The 6,290-nt window shown below is 37.2% G+C and overlaps 1 long non-coding RNA gene across 1 annotated transcript in view; it reads right to left on the bottom strand.

The window, feature by feature from the left end:
* Positions 1–5,187, bottom strand: part of LOC109370025 — a 15,011-nt gene extending 9,824 nt beyond the window's left edge. The window contains exons 1-2 of the long non-coding RNA XR_002119779.1: positions 5,130–5,187; positions 3,322–3,380 (exon numbers count right to left, since the gene is read on the bottom strand). This is a non-coding gene — a long non-coding RNA (uncharacterized LOC109370025). The remainder of the gene's footprint in view (positions 1–3,321; positions 3,381–5,129) is intronic.
* Between the last annotated feature and the right edge of the window lie 1,103 nt (positions 5,188–6,290).

Below are 6,290 nucleotides of genomic sequence, written 5' to 3'. Positions count from 1 at the left end.
CTCAGTAAGCTTTCTGGGAGCCACTGACCTCAAAGGATTTTAGATTAGGTTTTAACCCTAAAACACGTTTACAGAGTTCCCATATTTCATCACTTATCCAAACTTCTTCCAATAATTGATAATTATTGCACACTGCCTCAAAACTATAGAATAAAGACTGAATCTGTAAAAATACCTGCAGTCTCCTACTTAAAACTAGTTTATTTCTGTGGCTACAGTAGAGAACCACATTTCTAATTATTTGAGAATTTTCAGTACTCATCTGGATGTACTAACACCAGCTCATACCCCTTTTAAGGCACATTTTTCACCTCCTTCCTCTTTCACAGTGATTGCCCATTTTAGTTTACATTTAAGCAACTTGGCTTGCATTTGTCAGTTTTTATAATATCTTCTCAGTCAGTACTACCAACGCCTCTCAATTTATGACAAATTTTGAATATCCTTAACACTACATTTCTCCTCCCAGTTAATAATGAAGTCGTACAAATGACTGGTTCCATCCTACAGAAGTAAATAAGAGGCTTAACTCTGAATTATACAGCTTTGGTTAAAGTCCCGAGAGAGCACTTGATTTTTGTTTTTCATTTTGGTACATGTACTTGAACTTACTATATACCTTTTTAAATATTTCTAATACTGATCACCGTGGAGGGGAGCATATAAATAGAAGGGAGATCAAATTTTTACATGGTCTGTCAGTGATAGGACAAGGAGGAACAACTTTAAAGTAAAAGAGAAGAGATTTAGTTTAGATGTTAGGGGAATTTTTTTCACTCAAAGAGTGGTGAGGCACTGGCACAGCTACCCAGAGAAACTGTGGGAGCTTCACCCTGGAGGTGCTCAAGACCAGGTTGGATGGGGCCCTGGCCAGCCTTGACCATGATAGGGGGTTGGAACTAGATGATCTTTAAAGTCCCTTCCAACACAAGATATTCTATGGTTCTGTGATTACAGAATGACTCTAAAGACATTTCCCTTCTCTACCCTCTCAAATAAACTGTTTCATTAGAAAATTCACACAAATGTAAAACATTTCATCTAGATATTTGAATGCTGCATTCTAGAATTTATGGAAGTTCAGTTTACAAATGCAGGTGTCTACTGTACATGTGCAAATCAACTGTTACATGTTAAGGATATCTGCAATTCCATCAGCATAACTGAAGATCTAGCTAATTGCATCTGCTGCAAGGCTTTTTTGTTTTTAATTTTGTATTTCATTCATAAAAAACCCTTTATAGTTCTTTCTAAGAAAAAATAATTTAAGGAAAATGATTTAAGACTATGCAACAACAAAAAATACATACTGTTTTTCATGAGCTCATAAACTGTTACACATCAGCAAAGACATCATGCAAGGAGAGAAGAATTCGCCTAAATTCTTTTCAGCATGGAATTCATCCTCAGTAGCTTGCAGACAAGAAACATTAAGTCTAGAAGTGCCATACATTATTCCATCTTTGACATGATGCCAAATCTCAAAGAAATCATCATTTCTGTTACCCTATTAGACTATGATAGGCTAGAAGTGTATTAACTCAGCTGTTGACATCTATGATGTAATCATACTGGTCCATATAGCTAGGAGAGAGAATCAGGAGTGTCATGGACAAGATCCATGTTATTTCAGGTGAGGGCTGAAACAGGTCAAGATAAGCCTCACCTGCAATATGATTTACCGAGACTTACACGTATTTAGTATAATGCTACAGTTAGGTAGAAGAAATCCTGCCATCCTCCTTCTCGCTGCCTCCCTAGCAGTTAAATTGCTAAGATAATCAGTAATATTTCCAAGGTTTTACATCATGGCATAGGAGCTTCATAGTCACTTTCTAATTCTAACTCACATGACTATCTCTCAACTTCACTGTGATGCAGATATTGTTTCTACCAGCTTACCTGACCTGAAGCATCATTTTGCATGCTCCCCCTCTCTATCTAAACATGAAATATCAAGCTGTAGCTTGATATTTAATACTCAGTTACTGTAGATATGATCTTTGCATAGTAGTGTCAATAATTTCTATGCTCTCTACAGTGCTTGTAGACAATTCTATTGCAAGACAATAGAAGAAAATCTAACATATTCATTATATACAAAAAAAATCAACACAGATTATCTTGGTAGGAGATGAAGTTTAGCAGTTGAGGACTTCAGATCTGTAGAATTTATTTAAGCAAGCACTTACCACCAACAAATCTCCAACTGAACATTTTACTGAAACATTTCATTTATTTTAATTTGTGTTGCTAAAATAAGTCATTTCTACTAACACCTTGCACATCATTTTCTTCATTTTTTTTTTTTCCACTTCATTTTCTCTAGAAGAAGAGTTAAGTTGTTAGAGAATGAAAGAAAATTCAAGTGTTATCATTTTTCCTTTCACAGCCCATTGAACCTATTTTAACTTGGCACACCCCCATCCAGAGTTGAATACATTTAATGTTAACATACAGAAGTTTAGTATGTTACCTGCTCTATGTTACCATACTTATTAGTGACTTCTCTTTGAGTTGGGTTTTTATTTTCCAGATTCTGTTATTCAACCTTCATTGAACACTTAAGTTACGCTCAAAGCTCTTTGTATTGTTCCCAAGACATTTGGTGTTCAATCTGATTATTTGCCATTATCTAATACCAGAAGTTTAGTTCAGTGACTGTATTGTCATGGAAGAAGACCTAGGATGAGTTAGCAGCTGATGAGAATGAAGAAGGAAGAACAAGTCTGCTCCTCTAAGGCTGTGCAGCCATAACTTCTCTTCCCTGAAGTTTCTTTCTCTCATGTCTAGCTTTGTTCATCACTCTCCACACCCTTTTCCCATCAGCTATCTTCACTAATTTGTTTCCTGCTTTATTCTGAACTGAAATCGCACGTCTCACAGTTTCTCCTACTCTGACTCTTCTCACCTATAAGCCCTTTCCTACTCTTCTCCCTGTTCTCATGACTTTTCTTGTTTTTATGAAATTGAATTTTTTCCTATCACAAAACCAAGCCCTCACTCCTCCAGATCTGTACTCCAAACCAAAACCATCCTCAAACACTCTGAAATATCCACATTTTACCAATGAAGGTACAGTGTTTGAAAGATTGGTGCAGCTAATGTTGTATATCTGAAGATATATCTTCAGAGAGACTGAAGCACTACACTTACTAACCTTACCTCCCAAAAAACCAGACTGGATATAATCACTAGCAAGTTCAGCACTGTGTTAGGTGTTCTTCCTTGAAGAAAAGAAGGAGGAAAAAAAAAACAGTAACTGTGCTTTTGCAGCAGCTGCACTTTACATAATAGCATTGAAATATTATATGCACGCACCTTTATGCAATAATCACTAGATAATCCCTGTTGCCATCCAGAGTCACGCTTCTGCAGAGCTGAAATCACAGTAAAGGGAAAATGAAAATGGTCCATACAGAGGAATTTGTTCTACAGACAACCAAAACTTCCTCTTTAAGAGCATTTACAAGGTGATTTTCTAAAACCAAAAGTAGTTTTCTTTGTCTTGAGTATATTATTTCATCTCAGGTGATAAACAAGATCTACACAAAGAAGCAAGGGGATAATACAGTATGTAATGTCCTGGATACGTTATCAATAGTAACACTTTCAATTTATTTTTATTTTCTTGCTGTGAAGAGTCTACAAGGATAACTTACTTCTGCCAGGAGTGGGTGTTCAGCTCCACTGACTCTAGGCAACATGCAGCTGCTGAAGCTACCAGTGAATATGACCTCAGTCACTCTTGTCTCTCAGAAGACCAAGGGTGTAGGATGCAGCATAAGTTGCCTACTTCTATTTTTGTAAGAGCTTTAGCACAGTCTGCATTCAGTATATGAAGTGCACAGAAAAGCTGTAGCATACTGAAAGGTTGAAAACGTCCTTTTGCTAACCTACTTCTTCAGAGCAATATTCCCTCATCAGCTTATCCTTCTTCTAGCCCTCTGCTTGAGGTCTTTGTCCTCTTCTCCTCCTCTCTACTGTGCATTAGAATTGAGCTTTGTATCTAAGCAGTTTTCTCTAGAAGCCAACTCCACAGGCTAATTTTATATTCTTCTGAAAACCCACACCCCAGCAAAGTGTGCTTTGAGGTAAATTAGAGGTCCTTTTAAGTAACTTTACTCCAAATGTTCTTCCATTTTCACTATTTCCTTACACTGGAAATAATTGATTAGGTGGTAGGTAAATGTACAGTCTATACCTACTGATTTCCAGAAGAAAGGGTAAAACAAAGAGTTCTGATTTGACTGTGACAAAGTGGAAATAGGCAGTGACATACAGGGGTTGGGGTAAACACCAAGGCAAATTGTTAATATAAAACCCAAAATAATTAAATCAAGAAAGACAGATGCAAATACTGCTGCTGCCTCTAGTGTACTGTTGCTGCAAATAGTCTTCTCTCAAATTCTAGATACTTGTGCTCCTCACTGCGTTTACGCAGATGGCCATAGACAACACCATACATAGACCAATAGCTATACTACATCCTCATTACAAATCCTACAAATCCTAACATTGTAATTCATTTTTATTCTTTTCAGCAATAGTTTTTCCTTCACTTCCCCATTCCCCTCCCCCCCCGCAATTAGTATATTTTCTCCTCCCCTACTTTAATCAGTTCTGTTTCTCCACAAACTTTTTCATTCCTACCAACTATCAGTTTCTCTACCCAACAAAAAGCTGCATGATGGTGAAAAGCATCTGCTGATGATTGATGATCTGAGTATCGCCAAATGCAAAATTTTAGCTGAAGCACAGAAAATTACTAAATTACATTACACAGCTATTATTGTTAACTACTACTTTTTTCTCCACTGCATGAAAGCCCACAGTAGCATCATGACAGATATATATTACCTGATATTTCACCTGTATATGTATATGTAACAACAGATTATCAACATTCATGAAGATTCTGTAGCTTTCTTAATCTTTTTGCTTATGTGAGAATACAACAAAGCTTTAAGTAGAATAAGGGTTCATACCTCAGAGAATTTCAACTCAAATATTTCTCCAGTTACTAGTTTGTATAGTCAATGAACATAAAGATGTTACAATTATGAAATAAACAAGAGAGTTTGGCAAAGCAGATTATAATAACAAAAAGAGAATAGATGAACACTTACCCACATTGTAGGCTTAATACAAAACTCCAGCAGAGGGATCTCCAGAAGACATCCTTTCTCACTGGTAGTCAGCTCTTAAATAGGTCTAGGAGAGGTGGAGCCAGGCTCCACCCCTTCCGGCAGCACAGATAAATTGCCTTCATCTGTGCTCCCATGGCTGACTCATTGCTCGCCTCAGGTGATCAATCAGAGGTTCTGGCTGTGGTTCAGCAGTTCCCATATGCAGTTCAAGTATGCATTACTACAGTTTATTATTGACATCACAGTAGTGGGAAACCAAACGCTTTTCTCTCCAGTATAACGATAAGCAGTGCAAATGAACTCCGTGTACTTGTTTTAACTTTTTAAAGAGTTTGGAGACTGATAATGAAGAGCAGAGTAATAGCGAGGCAGAATGAAAAGCCAGCTTCTCACCAAATCACCTTTCAGAATACAATCACAGTCACATAGCTTAAACACGATCCCAGACAGCATTACAAGTATGACTGCACGACTCTGAGAATTAGCCCAGAAACCCCATACGTTTCAGATATATTCCACTATCAACACCCTGAAGAGGCTTGCAAAGACTGTATTTGAAACTAGATGTTTTGAGGTGCGTAAGATACTTGCTAACCCCTCGGTACAATTGTCAGACAAGCAGGAAGATAACTGCATCATCTGACATAAACTGCCAAAGTTAACTGGGTAGTCATAGTATATGATTTACTTGACGCGGGTTATTTAGACTCTCCTGTCTTGAGTCGATTATCATCTCTCATTGATTGTAGGGGGAAATCTAGAGTTAAGCTCAAATAACCTGGAGCAGGCATATAGTTTTCAGATATATGATTTATTATTTGCTTCAAAAAGTTATTTCTAATTTTACTCAGCTATCAATTTTGCAGGCACATTTTGATCCTTCAGGAATTACAGTAAGACAAGCAAACAAGTTTGGTTTGCAAGAGCCCATAAGGGTATGTCCTTTCCTAATGGAATTTGATTTCCTTGGAAGGAAACTGAAGCTGTATAATACAACAGTACCCTGAGATGGGACAACTGGAAGAGTATGATTGCTTAGAACAGTGTTTCACACCAACCACTTAGTATGAAATTTTGGATCTCACCTCTTATTTTTTCGCAGCTTACCAGAGGAAAGCAAAATGTGGGGAGGGGAGAAAT

Source organism: Meleagris gallopavo, chromosome 1, assembly GCF_000146605.3.
Source record: "Meleagris gallopavo isolate NT-WF06-2002-E0010 breed Aviagen turkey brand Nicholas breeding stock chromosome 1, Turkey_5.1, whole genome shotgun sequence".
NCBI classification, from domain to species: Eukaryota; Metazoa; Chordata; class Aves; order Galliformes; family Phasianidae; genus Meleagris; species Meleagris gallopavo.
The sequence above is the reverse complement of the archived record's forward strand: the minus strand, read 5'-3'. Positions and strand labels throughout refer to the sequence as shown.